This window comes from Procambarus clarkii, chromosome 14 (assembly GCF_040958095.1).
Source record: "Procambarus clarkii isolate CNS0578487 chromosome 14, FALCON_Pclarkii_2.0, whole genome shotgun sequence".
NCBI classification, from domain to species: domain Eukaryota; kingdom Metazoa; phylum Arthropoda; class Malacostraca; order Decapoda; family Cambaridae; genus Procambarus; species Procambarus clarkii.
In genome coordinates, this window is record NC_091163.1 from 14,568,894 (window position 1) to 14,585,058 (window position 16,165).

At 41.1% G+C, this 16,165-nt stretch overlaps 1 non-coding gene across 1 annotated transcript; it reads left to right on the forward strand.

Moving 5' to 3' along the window:
- Window positions 1-4,679: 4,679 nt before the first annotated feature.
- Window positions 4,680-4,752, forward strand: TRNAF-GAA (transfer RNA phenylalanine (anticodon GAA)). Its single transcript has one exon. It is a non-coding gene; the product is annotated as a tRNA-Phe (tRNA).
- Window positions 4,753-16,165: the final 11,413 nt, after the last annotated feature.

Here is a 16,165-nt window from a genome sequence, read left to right on the forward strand (position 1 = left end):
CATCATGTCCCCTGGTCTCAGGTGTAGTTATTTCCGTGTGTAGTTGAAAACCTGAATGTCCTGGGTTAGATTACCGCATCGAGACAAAAACGTTTAGGGAATTTTACTTTCATTCAATGCCTCTGTTTACCTTGCACTAAATAGCAACCAAACTATTGTGGGTTGCATCTCGTGTGGAAGGTCAGTTGTTAGCCCAGTGGAGCATTTGAGGAAAACTAACAGTCTTCCAGTCCCTTGACAATGGGATCGGGAACCCCCCCCCCCCCCCAGCACACACACACACACACACACACACACACACACACACACACACACACTCACACATACAGACACAGTTAGTTAGGGGGGACATGATCACCACATTCAAGATTCTGAAGGGAATTGATAGGGTAGATAAAGACAGTCTATTTAACACAAGGGGAACACGCACAAGGGGAACACGCACAAGGGGACACAGGTGGAAACTGAGTGCCGAAATGAGCCACAGAGATATTAGAAAGAACTTTTTTAGTGTCAGAGTGGTTGACAAATGGAATGCATTAGGAAGTGATGTGGTGGAGGCTGACTCCATACACAGTTTCAAGTGTAGATATGATAGAGCCCAGTAGGCTCAGGAACCTGTACACCAGTTGATTGACGGTTTAGAGGCGGGACCAAAGAGCCAGAGCTCAACCCCCGCAAACACAACTAGGTGAGTACACACACACACACACACACACACACACACACACACACACACACACACACACACACACACACACACACACACACACACACACACACACACACAGGTTAAGCCACACGAGAAAGGCGTATCCCACATCTCGTCCTATCGCCTTTATGAACTGTTCACCCATGTAAAATATATATATAGTGCATTTGTGCTCCCCAAAACTGGTATAGCATGTTTACAAAAAAAGACAAAAATTGTTCGTACATAATACAGAGGACCTGAGCGGGACTTACACTTGTCACTTAACTCTCTCGGTATACCTGGCACCTGTTACGAGGCCCTTGCCGTGTCACAGGGGTGTCAGGGATGCTGGGGGTGAAAGATTTATCTCCGTGTAGGACATCACAGGTGGATGAAACATTCACCGTGTGTGTGAGTTAAACAGGGAATGTTCCATCTGTTGTGGTATTCTGTTCGGTGGCTGTTGTAGCTGTGGGTGTGTAGGACACACAGGTGGATGGAAAGATGTACACGTTCGTAAGTGCTTGCGTAAGTGCTTTCGTGAATCTGGCCCGGAGCCGGTCGGCCGAGCGGACAGCACGCTGGACTTGTGATCCTGTGGTCCTGGGTTCGATCCCAGGCGCCGGCGAGAAACATTGGGCAGAGTTTCTTTCACCCTATGCCCCTGTTACCTAGCAGTAAATAGGTACCTGGGTGTTAGTCAGCTGTCACGGCTGCTTCCTGGGGGTGGAGGCCTGGTCGAGGACCGGGCCGCGGGGACACTAAAAAAAAAGCCCCGAAATCATCTCAAGATAACCTCAAGATGGCTGGAGGCATGGATGGTTATCTTAAGGTTATCTTAAGATGATTTCGGGGCTTTTTTTAGTGTCCCCGCGGCCATGTCCTCAACCAGGCCTCCACCCCCCAGGAAGCAGCCCGTGACAGCTGACTAACATCAACCAGGTACCTATTTTACTGCTAGGTAACAGGAGCATAGGGTGAAATAAACTCTGCCCATTGTTTCTCGCCGGCGCCTGAGATCGAACCCAGGACCACAGGATCACAAGTACAGCGTGCTGTCCGCTCGGCCGACCGGCTCCCCTATGGTATTGTAGCATAAATGGATCAATGGTAGCTTGGATAGTTGGATAACGCTAACACTGCGTACATATGTGTGTATTTACTATTAATATTTATTTTTTGTGTTTGCAGAATCGAGCTATTAGCTCTTGGACCCCATTTTTCGAACCAATCTACTTTTCATGTATTATATATACTACATATACTTCTCTCTAACACACACACATAAACACACACACACACACACACACACACATATCCCCAGGAAGCAGCCCGTAGCAGCTGTCCAACTCCTAGATACCTATTTACTGTCAGGTGAACAGTTACATCAGGGTGAAAGAAACTCTGCCCATTTATTTTCGCCTCGGCCGGGAATCGAACCTGGGCCAATAGGACTACGACCCCCAAAGCTCTGTCTACTCAGCCGGGAGATCCCGTGTACTCACCTAATTGTGTTTTGTGGGGGTTGAGTTCTGGCTCTTTGTGTGTGTGTGTGTGTGAGTTGAGAAAAGGATGATCGGCGTTCGATTCCTCCCCCATTAAGTCACACAGTCGGCTATTCTCTGACACCACAAATCCCCAGCCCATCTTGCCAATTAATTGATATAAAAAAATAGATCAAACGTCGCTACCATTAACGAGTAGGCGAGAGACTGAATGAGTAAGGGTATCAGGTCAATCCGCCTGAGTTGATCTCTCGTTGTTTGATGGATTAATTGACCTGAGGATTTAGTGGCGAGGAGGAAGATTGATGGAAAACGTGGAGATTCTGTTATCTTGTGACGTGTGAAGAGGATAACGGAAGATAAGAAAAATATACTTTGTGACGTGTGTGTATGACTGTATGCAGGCTTCATAGTGTAGAATATATTTTTATTTCGCTTCAGTAGACGTAAAGTAACAGTGAGAGAGAGAGAGAGAGAGAGAGAGAGAGAGAGAGAGAGAGAGAGAGAGAGAGAGAGAGAGAGAGAGAGAGAGAGAGAGAGAGAGAGAGAGAGAGAGAGTATTCTCACAAACCCAATGTACCTTCTTGTATATATATAAATAAATAAATAAATAAATAAATAAACTTGTAGCAGGTAGCAAAGATAATCGACCGTTGCAATATCGGTGTTGTGGCCGCTACTGCTATCCTTCCCACCCCCCCTATCGGTAGCGATAACATCAACTGCTGATGCTATTTCTCCTACTACACCTTCCCCCCCCTTACCACTAGCATCAGAGCTATTCACAGGACCCTAATCTCACCCCCAATCTTTTCCCCCCCACTGACAATCACCCCTCCATCTTCCCTTCACACACACACACACTCCACCAACAATCTTCCCCTCGCCCCCAACGACCCTACCCCACCTCAACACCCAACCAGACCCCTACCAGTTAATAGTTGGGGTCTTGGATGGGTGTAGGGTTGGGATAATACACCCTTCGTCCACACGTTCTCCTGTATATATCTTCAGAAGGAAGACGTATTGATTAATACGAAAATAATTAAGGAATTTCAAGGAATTTCCTGTTTCATTCACTCCTTCGTGGTCAGACTATATCATATATATATATATATATATATATATATATATATATATATATATATATATATATATATATATATATATATATATATATTCCTTATAGGGAAAGGAAGATTCGCGATTACGCGGTGTAGTTTATAAGGGCATTTTGCCCTGAGAGCGTATAATCTAGGGCAGAGTGATTATAGGTAGGTAATTGTGATTATAGAGATGGTATCAAAGCGGGATAGAGTTTACCTCAGAGGTGATGTGTCTCGGGAGAGGAGGGGGGGGGGTGAGGGGTAGGAGATGTGAGGGGGGGGGGAGGGTGGTTCTAGGGCACCGGTCTAGCTGCTATTTTCAACACTCCATTACACGCAGAAATCACTATAGCTTGATGCATCAAATGAACACAAAATTCACAAGGGGCCGTGACGAGGATTCGAACCTACGTCCGAGAGCACCCCAGACGCTGCCTTAATCGACATTCCATCACCTTTCCCCATTCCATCACCGATGTTTCTCAATATTCGTCTTTTCCTCAATAACATTCAAAGAACAGAGACCCAGATGTACAGGAGGTTGTAGGAGACCAACATCTCTCTCTAAACTGATGCAATGTGTCTAAGAACAACATTCAACATAAGGTCAACATTTTGAGACGTTAAAGATTGAACGTTACCAGTCGATGGAACATAGTTAACTTTACGTGGAATAGCTCATTTTGATCCACTAATCCTGGATTGTTGAATGAACTAGCAGTTCACAGCATGTAACTAGGGCTGGCACCGCATCAGAGGGATTGCAGTAGGAGGAAGACAAAGTTATGCTCTCATATAGAACAAAAAATATGAACAAAAATATGAACAAAATGAACATTAATAAAAGGATGTTGCAAGCAACTTGAGTAGTCTCATAATTGAGAAGATAGAACTACGAGGATAGAGTGAGGAATTTAAAAATAAAATCACTTTATTTTGTAATAATAGCTCGATAGAGCTATTATTAAATTCTATAATAGAGCTATAGTATTCAAAAGAGCTTCGGCTTCACACGCGTGAGGGGTCCTAGAGCCCAAGTGAATTTAGGAATTTTAAATTTTACGCTAATGGGAGAAAGGAGAAGTGGAGGAAACATGATCCAAACATATAAAATACCCATGAATTATCGACGAAACAGATTAAGACTGAGCCGAGTTGTAATTTAACGAACGAAGGCTAATGAACGATAGAAACCACAGAAGTGAAGAAATATCACAATACTTTCGTTGCGTTATATACAAATTGGAGAGAATAAGAGAACATAGAACCACCTTAAGGTACAAGGACAATTATCTCTTTAGACGACCGACAGTTGAAAAGGCGGGGCCCAGGATCTGAAGCTTGATCCTGCACACACACACACACACACACATCGCCTAGATAGCTCAGTTGGGAGAGCGTTAGACTGAAGATCTAAAGGTCCCTGGTTCGATCCCGGGTCTGGGCAGTTTTAGAGGCTTCTCGGCGCTCGGGGGTTGTAGTCCTAAGGGCTCGATTCCCGGCCGATGCAAAATCAAATGGGCAGAGTTGCATTCCACCTGATGCATCTGTTCACCTAGCAGTAAATATGTTCCTAGAAGTTGGAACAGCTGCTGCGGGGTGATTCCTAGGGATGTATATGTGTGTGTGTGTGTATGTGTTCACCTAATTGTGCTCACCTAATTGTGCTTGCGGGGGTTGAGCTTTGGCTCTTTGGTCCCGCCTCTCAACTGTCAATCAACTGGTGTACAGTTTCCTGAGCCTGTTGGGCTCTATCATATCTACATTTAAAGCTGTGTATGGAGTCAGCCTCCACCACATCACTTCCTAGTGCATTCCATTCGTTAACTACTCTAACACTGAAAAAGCTCTGTGTATATATACTCACACAAAAATGTGTATATACACACACACACACACATATACACACACAAAAATGTGTGTATATGTGTCTGTGTGCGTGTGTGTGTGTGTGTGTGTGTGTGTGTGTGTGTGTGTGTGTGTGTGTGTGTGTGTGTGTGTGTGTGTGTGTGTGTGTGTGTGTGTGTGTGTGTTAGAGTGTGTGTGTGTGTGTGTTAGAGATAAATATATGAAGTAGACATAATAGAGGAAAACTAGATTGGTTAGAAAGGAGTGTTCCAAGAGCTAATAGCTCGACTTTGAAGGCACATATAGTAAATACATATACACATACACATTGTATGATACAGCTATATTGGTCGGGAGTCGATGCAATAAACAACCAATAGTTAGAAAGGCAGAGACCAAGAGCTAATAGCTCGACGCTGCAAGCACAAAATAAGGTGAATACAAATAGATGAATGATGCACCTGCAACAAACTCCTCCAAGGCGACCATGTGTGTTTGTCCTCAACACATATGTGCAACCCGTTCTCGCACTTACTTTAAGTCAATATTGGCTTATATAATAAGTGCATATGTGACATACTAATTGATTGTGAATATTTTAGTTTACCTTGAAAAGCTTCATAGAAACCACCGACCTCACCTAACCTTCTTAGTATGTTAAGATAAGCATCTTATTGCTTCTTAATTCCAATTATTACTTAACCTATGTAGTGTATTCATTGCATTCGTTGCTTGCCCAGCCTCCTAATGGCATCTATCTTCCAGCCTGTCAATGGCATCTTCGTCATCTATCCCCCCCAGCCTCCCTATCCATCTCCCAGCCATCCTACAACATCCTGTCCTTTCATCTCTCAATCCCCAAATTATCTCCCTATGATGCCCTGATCTAATTCTGGTACCCAGAAGCCATTTTGTCTAAATGGTCTATTATCTCTCCACACAAATATATTTTGGCTTACCATTTTGCGTCTGTTCCTTCTGCGTATTTCCCAGGAGACAACGACGTGTCGTGATGTAAGAAAACGAGTGTTTTGAAAGTACTATTCACATATACGAAGTATTTATGACGCAAAAGATCCATTTACGCACGTTTTCTTATAAGTTTTAAATTGACGTGTTTGTTTTAAGATGAAAAAAATCCTCTGTTGTTGCTATATTTAAAAAAAACATAATGGGTTTTTTCTCTGGTTTAAAGACCGGTTTTTCTCCCTGTCCCTGAGTAGTGAGGTTTAAAACACAACTTTAAGTTCTCCTGTAACTATGTATATGACTTTTGCAACCAGGCCCATACCAACCAAAGCCAATCACTAAGCCAATAGCAACAATAAACATTATAACTGCACAATCATTAATTACCATAATTTCACATTCTATCGCCTCAACATCTACAACCATAATTATAACAACATTTTCAATTATAACTCCTGCTACACTGTGACATAGATTATATGATTTGGCCGAAACGCTGCGCGTACTAGTGGCTTTACAAGATTGTAATTTCTATATTATCTATCCTCACAATCCCAATGCACCTTCTTGTATATATATATAAATAAATAAATAAATAAATAAATAAATAAATAAATAAATAAATAAATAAATAAATAAATAAATAATAAATAAATAAATATATATACACACAGGCTTTATATCTGTGACAAACCGAATTATTAAACTATAAATTATTACGTAAATACAGTTGCTACCACAACCATGAATACAGATGCAACCACGACCATCACTTAAATTTCTGCTACAACCACCACCACAATCTCTACCACAAATAACAACAACCAATGTTGTGCCTGGAACAAGCACCACACATTCACGTACATAACCACAAACACTACAACTACCAACCACCAATAACACCCACTGCCATCACCACAACCATTTTCCCCCAATCACCACCACGACTACCACCATAATCCACCACAACCACTGCAACCAACACAATCACAACCAAACCCCCAATCACCCCAATCACAACCACCCACACATTTCAAAGCATCGCTTCACATTTTCAGACCACATTTCTCTAGCAATGAGCTTACCACGCAGACACATCATTTTAACAAGACACTCACCCACCACCAGTAGAGTTTGCTCTTGGGAAAAGCCGTGTTGACATAGAGGAACGCCTCTAGTGTTGTTTTAGTGAAAGATGAAACAGTGAGGTTTCAGAGAGAGAGAGAAATGCTTGTTGCCGGAGGAGTGAGAGATTTCACAGGCCAGGTGCTTGGGCTGGTGTCGTGCAGGTGGAAGAGGAGAGGCGTTTGGGCAGGTGGGAGAGACGGGGGTGGACAGGTGGTGGTGGGAGGATTACTATTATAGAATAAATAGAATATAGTCAATTGCATGCTCAACATTAGCAACTCAGAATTTTAATAAGGACGCTTCTTATTAAATTACTTCTTACTTCTCACATAGGCGGTACATAGTGTACCACCTATGTGAGACAAGTTTTAGAGAATGCAGCCTCATCGTGGAGCCCCTATCTTGAAAAAAAACACAAGGAAACATTAAAAGGTGCAGAAATTTGCAGCGAGACTCGTTCCAGAGTTGCGAGGGATGAGGTATGAGGAGCGACTGAAGGAACTGAACATGACTCCGATAGAAAGGAGGGAAGGAACAATCAAGAGAACGCGCCAAGCCATTACGACTATACAGCACTTGGAAAGGGTCAGGATAAGGACTTGGAATGGGGACTGAAGGGGACAGGAATGGTGCCCAATCACTTGGACGGTTGGGAATTGAACGCCAACCTGCATGAAGGGAGACCGTCGCTCTACCGTCCAGCCCTGGTTGGATTAGACAGAAAGAGAAAGTCGGAAAAAAAGATGAAATGTTTATAATTCGTACCAATAGATAATGAGGGCACGGATGGAAGTTGGAGACACAGATGTGCTATAGAGATGCTATAAAGTTTGTTCTTAGCACAGGTGTAGTGGATAATTGAAATGAACTAAAGGAGCAAGTTGGAAAGGCAAACTCCATTCATAGCTTTAAAAATAGTTATGATACGGAAATAGGTCAGCAGTCATTGCATTAGACAGCCGACGGCAAGAAGAAGGGTCAAAGAGCTAGAGTTTGATCCTGCAGGCACAAATAAGCTAGTACAACTAGGTGAGTACACACACACACACACACACACACACACACACACACACACACACACACACACACACACACACACACACACACACACACACACACACACACACACACACACGCACACACAAAAGGTTGGTTAACATAAGAATTGCCTTTAGAAATTCGGGCAAAAAAGTCCTTCAAGACCTTTGTATAAAACATACGTCATACCAGTCCTAGAATATGCGGCTCTAGCATAGATTCCATAGATAATAAAAAATAGAATGAAGTTGGAGAAGATTCAAAGAAGTGCCACAAGACTAGTTACAGAACTATGAGGAATGAGTTATGAGAAAATGCAACATGAATTGAGCCTCACGTCGCCGGAATATAAAAAAGAATTGGAGTAGACATGATTACTACCTATAAAATTCCCAGCAGAATTAGTAGGATAGATAAAGACAGACCACTTAACAAGGGTGGTAGTTGAACAAGGGATCACAGGTGGTAGTTTGGCACCCAAATGAGCCACACAGACATTCGAAAGGATTTCTTCAGTATCAGAATAGTTGAGAAATAAAACTAGGAAGAGATATGATGAAGCCAAACACTTTTACACAATCTGAAGTGTAGACATGATATGAGACCAATGTGCAAAATAATCTGTACTCCAGTTGATTAACAACTGAGAGGCGGGACCAGAGAGCCGAGGCTCAACCCCTGTGAGCACAAATAGGTGAGATTACAGACAAAAATTTTCCTGGCAAAATTTTCCTCTCATTAACCCATTTCAGGCACAAGGTTGTGCTCTAGCCTTGAAGTATCGCCCATAACCGTCCTGGTATTCACTCCACAACCCGACCCGGAGTTAATATTTACCCTCCACAATGCCGTTAGTCGACCCGGAACCAGCGGTCGGCCCCCTCTCATCCACACACTAATTAAAACGTCATCATTATAACGTGTAGCTGGAAGTGGCAGCTGAGGGCACCGCTGCTCTCGTCTCCAAAGATGAGAGAGATGGAGAGAGAGAGAGAGAGAGAGAGAGAGAGAGAGAGAGAGAGAGAGAGAGAGAGAGAGAGAGAGAGAGAGAGAGAGAGAGAGAGAGAGCGAGAGAGAGAGAGAGAGAGAGAGAGAGAGAGAGAGAGAGAGAGAGAGAGAGAGAGAGAGAGAGAGAGAGAGAGAGAGAGAGAGAGAGAGAGAGAGAGAGAGAGAGAGAGAGAGAGAGAGAGAGAGAGAGAGAGAGAGAGAGAGAGAGAGAGAGAGAGAGAGAGAGAGAGAGAGAGAGAAAGCGATTGAATTAATTTTGAGCGTTGACAACATTACCATTATGGCTATATCTTTTATAGAGATATAGCTATGTATATCTATATCTATATCTATATCTATATCTATATCTATCTATATCTATATCTATATCTATATCGTGTAAAATATGACCGAAAAGGTAAGATTAATAGTTCTAACACGAATTTTCTCAATATTTCTTATGTTTCTTTTCACTATCGATGGCAATTGAAAAATCAACTCTCCAAAATTCATTTTAATATATGTATATCTATATATTACTATTGTTACTATATACTACAGCTATCTTGAGGTTATCTTGAGATGATTTCGGGGCTTTTTAGTGTCTCCGCGGCCCGGTCCTCGACCAGGCCTCCACCCCCAGGAAGCAGCCCGTGACAGCTGACTAACACTCAGGTACCTATTTTACTGCTAGGTAACAGGAGCATAGGGTGAAAGAAACTCTGCCCATTGTTTCTCGCCGGCGCCCGGGATCGAACCCGGGACCACAGGATCACAAGTCCAGCGTGCTGTCCGCTCAGCCACCGGCTCCCCTTGTGGATACACTACCACAACCACAACCAAGAGTAATGGTTGTGGTTGTGGTAGCAATGGTTGCAGCAGTACTAATAATTGCAATAGTTGCGTCAAATAAATTTGGAAAAAATGTCCAATAGTGATTATACTCAAATGCCAAATATAACAACAGTATGCACGGTCAAGAATGGAAATATATTCATGAACAAGTATCGAGCGGACGCGAGGCCTTAAACTGGAATATGATATACTACTCCATAGCTCTAAATCGCAAGATATCACGATTAAAATGCAGAAGATAACAAGCCAAATATAGAGCTAAATTGATTGCACGTTTTGATGGGGGAATCTCGTTTTGGTCTGTGCTTATAATCTGTCAATTACAGCTGCAGGGTTACTAAAGTTAGTGATTATATATAAATCGTCATCCACACTTCCATGGGAATAAACATTTCATTCTCCTGGGTTCTAGGAGACTCGAACGGTGGAACCCCCACTTTCGTGAAGCCTATAGAGCCCAGGTCTAGAGCCCAAGTGAGGCCTAGAGCCCAGGTCAATGGAATAGAGCTTTTAGTTTCAACCAACGGTAAGCTGGTGATATGCACTTTGGAACATGCAGCTTAACTTTTGCGTAGATAAGTGAGAAGAGTTGAAAAATTGCACAGCTAAAAAAATGCTTTTTAAACTGGAATGATTTGTTGAGGGCTCTTTAGGCCCCATGCCACCTTGTGGGTTGCTTAATCATTATCAATCAATCAATCGGATGATTTGTGGGATGAAAGCAGATGGCATTTCACACTAGTCATGAATCGGCGGATGAGAAATCATCCAATTGACGTTGTTAAAGTGAGTTGTTATGATGAAATGGTAAATATATTCGAACTTCAAAGATTTATTGATGTACTGCTTAATTAATCCCACATCTCACATGATGAATATATTTCTGTGTAGCGTGAGAGAGAGATCTTTACCATATTTTAATTCATTAAAACATATGTGTTCTGTCCTTTCTCTGGCCATATACGGACAGATGCTCATGTTTAATACTTCACTACTTCATTTTTGGAGAGCCCAGGACGAGTGGTTTGGGATCCGCAGTCTGACCGTTTGAGGAGGAACCTCGACATTACTAATTCATTGAAGTTTCGCTATGTAAAAGTAATTTATTAGTAGTTGCCTATTACTGAGGACCAAATCACACACCACAGGATGAGGAGACGACGACGTTTCGGTGCGTCTTGGACCATTGTCAAGATAATAGTCGAAGGCGGACCGAAACGTCGTCGTCTCCTGATTACTCCCGTTTCACTCTGTTTAATTTCTTCGATTCTCTGCCTTCCTTTAAACAGTCTCTTTTCTCGCCTTTGAGTCCATCTCCTCACCTCTCGTGCCTTACTTATTGCCCTTGCTTCCCTTGTCTTTTCACAATCGACTTGATAATGGTCAAGGATGGACCGAAACGTCTTCGTCTCTTCAATTTCTAGTGTGTGGTTTGGTCAACATCTCCTTTGTTATCTCCCCTATTTCTCCTCCTTTCAAGAGAGGGTAAATTAAGCTTAAATTAAATGGAATTTGTAATTATTTTCCATGAATCAATACCCGTGTTTTCAAACCGGTGTTCACTCGGGTCTTCGCTACATCTAAATTAACCAAATATATATCCATTGTTTCATGTTCTATTTCGTGTCGAGTTGATTTAAAATCTTGTTTATATCCACTTGGTTATATCCCTTTCATCCATTAACATATTTCAATCATGTCGCCCCCTATTCTCATTATCTAGAAGGAAGAAAATTATTATTATTTTTTTTTAATTTCGCTTCGCAAGGAAGACTTCTAATCCCTGGGATTAGTTTTGTCGCCCTTCTGCATATGCGTTGAAGTGTTGTTGTTGTTGTTTTAGATTTAGCTACTCAGAACGAAATGTCCATGTAGCACGGGCTATGGCGAGCCCGTAAAGAACGTTTAAGTGAATTTCTATTAATTTTATAGTACAGACCATTCACCTAGGCACTAGGGGATTCGAACCGAGGACCCCAAGTGTGTGAGGCCGAAGCTCCATCGACCGATCTATTTTTATAATAATCAAAACTGATTTACATTATTTAAATAAAGCCAGAGAAGATGAAGCAGAATAATATTAGATGTCTTATACGTTATGTATAAGACGTCTAATATTATTCATACATATATGGAATACATGGAGTACTGTGTGTCTGGGGGAACACCCAGAACACCCGTTCGAATCCCCTTCCATCTCCTATGATTTTCTCATTGATAAATCCCGTGGTGGTGTTTCACCCTGTGTAATTCTCATCAGATCTCTCGTTGCTAACATAAATAAGCCCTAGTAAATGAACAAATCCACAAGGATCGTGATTAGGGTTCGAACCTACACACGGGATGTTCCCCTAGTATTCCGTCTGTGCTATTCCGGGTATTTATGCCAGCCAGTCCTCATAAACAAAGCCAAATGTTTATATCCCAGCTACCAAAACAGCTTTTTATGAACGAAGAGCGGTTTACACACGACTCACATCTGGCGACATTCGAACAGTGCTTCGCTGACGACTTTTGTTCGAACCACAACGCTGTAAATGCTTCACTCACGTACTGCAAATACAATTAATCGCCAACAGAACCTAAACACCTAATCTAACCTACGCCTAATTATAGATAGAATTTTAATATATAATAGTAATTTATATATGAGAATAAACCAAATTTTAATGAATAGTTTGTTGAAATTGATGAATGCGTTTGGGGAGGACGGCCGCTGCTTTAATCAGCCTAGTGTGAGGACAGATTAATTTTCGCATTTATTTTGGGGGATTAAGATGCTTGTTAATGATGATTCCTATACAAACCCAGACATAGATACAACACAGTCTCTCAAGAACATAACAGAAGAAAATAACCTTAAAACACACACACATGCACACACACACACACACACACACACACACACACACACACACACACACACACACACACACACACACACACACACACACACACACACTAAAAAAACAAAGCTAGAGACAAAAAAAGTTAGCTTGAAACACAAAAACCAGAAGCCATCGGAAAGGTCTTTGTAAAGTTACATTTTGCTGTGAATAGCATTTTACCATCACGTTCTAAAATAACAATGATTTTGTAAATGATTTGTAAAACCATTTTACAAACATTTACACAACACAACAATGATTTTGTAAAATTTTTACCCACTGACGTTATTTATCATCTCGGTCCTAGACCACGATAGGAAAAAAATTAATATACGAGCATACAATGATTATAACACAGTTGCACCTTTTATTGAATTTTATAATGCTCTTTCGTCCGGTGTATTTTTTTTTCCAGTACAGTCAACATAAGCTTTTTTTGGGAGTGAATTTTTGTATTTTATTCTTGAGAGTAGAGTGTAAATTATATACTTGTCATGTAGTAGAATCTACTGAATGTGTGATTCGCCTTATTTCTTATGTGTGTGTTTATGTAGTTTCTAAACTGAATCTTTGGTGAGGAGAGATGAGTAAATATGTGTGGCGTATGTATGTGTACGCATACACCTGGTGAATATAAATCAAATAGATATACACACCTGTTTAAAAAAAAACTTTTGATTACACACCTGGTTAGTACTCGCCGCTGGAGAACACATCTGCAGACTACAAACCTGGAGTACTCACCAGGTGAATACAAACCTGGGTTTACACACATGGTGCGTACATGCATTGTGTCTAAATATATGGACTGGGGTTCGAAGATAGGTTGACATATCTTGAGAAGATATGTCAACATCTAATATTATGTAAAAAGATATGTGCAACATCAAGATATGAAATTTAATAAAACATCGGAGACATGAAGAAAAAAATACTTAGAGGTGTCAAATGAAAAAATGTTCAAAAATCTATTTGAACATGATAGAATGGGAGGAGACTAGATATAGATAAAGACACTTAGATATATGAAAGGTTTTATCTAGGTATTTGAGCGTGCAATCTTAGAGTTAATCTCTAATTATATATGAACGTGATAGAGAGGAAATAATTCTTCCTCCGCAAGTTTAGAAAATAGATATGGATATATATATATATATATATATATATATATATATATATATATATATATATATATATATATATATATATATATATATATATACATATATATATATATATATATATATATATATATATATATATATATATATATATATATATATATATATGGAGTCATTGTATTTCATGACTTGGTGCTGGAGAGGTTGGGGTCGAAGAGCTGAAACCAGATCCAGCAGGAGTAAGTAGATGAGAGTTGATACATAACAAGCAAACCTGAAGTTATTGGAACAAGTTTTTGCAACAATTGAGTTATTAGTAATTGGAACAAGGGTAAGGAAACTATCAGGAGAAAGGTTAATAATGATCCAGGACTGACCGAAACGTCGTCGTTTCTTCATGTTCTGATGCGTTGTTTGGCAATTACAGGAGAAAGTGCAAAGCCATTAGAACTATATAGCACTTGGAAGGAATATCGATACGGATTTGGGAAGGGACGGGGGGAAGGAATGGTGCCCAACCACTTATGGACGGTCGGGGATTGAACGCTGACCTGCATAAAGTGAGATACTCGCTCTACCGTCCAGCCCAATTGGTTGGAACAAACTACAATAATTAACGTGAAATCCTTGCATTGTTTCGATCGTAGGTTAGACATACAAATGATTATATATGAATATAAGTTTGAGCAGCATCGTATGGGTTAATTGGCCTTTTCAGTTAATTTTATTCTAATATTCTTGAGATATTCTTAGGTTAATATTTCAATTATTATCATCCTAGAGTTGATAATAAGTCTCTCGTGCAAGCCTTCAGCTCCTGCTCAGGTTATTGGCTATTCAACCTGCAGAATTACGAAGAATATTATTAACAGGAAAGTTTTCAGAGCAAGGAGATATTAATCTGAAACCCGGAAAGTCCCTTTCACACGAATCAGTTTGTCGTACATTGGGTCATGGATAATATATGTGGCAATGAGAAGAGGAGGAGATGATAAATGAGGGGAGAAGATAAAGGAGGAGAAGGGTGAGTGCTGGACAGAAATATGGAGGAGAGGAATGACGGGATCTCTATAAAATGCATCATATCGTAGTTTAAAATATCTCTATAAAAGAAAAAAAACATGTACAGGTTATCTTGAGTTATCTTGAGTCGATTTCGGGGCTTTATAGTGTCCCCGCGGCCCGGTCTTTGACCAGGCCTCCACCCCCAGGAAGCAGCCCGTGACAGCTGACTAATACCCAGGTACCTATTTACTGCTAGGTAACAGGGGTATTCAGGGTGAAAGAAACTTTGCCCATTTGTTTCTGCCTCGTGCGGGAATCGAACCCGCGCCACAGAATTACGAGTCCTGCGCGCTATCCACCAGGCTACGAGGCCCCCTGGCGAGGTTGAAGTGGATGTTGGAGCAAAATGGGACTCAGATTATTGGCTCAACTCGAACTTTTAAATTGAAATTCAAGCATTTTAAGGCAAGAAATATAAATAGTGGAAGTAATTATAGAACATTAATCAAGAAAATATATTGATTAATACGAAAGTACTAAAGAAATTTCCAGTCATTTTTTTTCCTTCGTGGTTGACAGGAAACATATTAAAAACTTGAACAGTTGAAAGCGTTTCAGCTTCTATCCAACAAATGTTTCAAATGATCCCTCAAAGATTCGAATCCCTATTGGCCTACAGGGTATGGCATTCCTTGTACTGTACTCGCATGAACCCGCTTCGAGTGCTTTAGATAGTTCATTTGGAGCTATTTGGAGCCGGTGGCTGAGCGGACAGAACACTGGACGCGTGATCCTGTGGTCCCGTGTTCGATCCCGGGCACCAGCGAGAAACAGTGGGCAGAGTTTCTTTCACCCTGATGCTCCTGTTACCTAACAGTAAATAGGTACCTGGGAGTTAGTCAACTGTCACGGGCTGCTTCATCTAGGTGGAGGCCGCGGGAACACTAAAGCCCCAAAATCATCTCAAGATAATCTCAAGATGTTTAGTAGAACAAATGCTTGGTTATCACTTACACAAAGT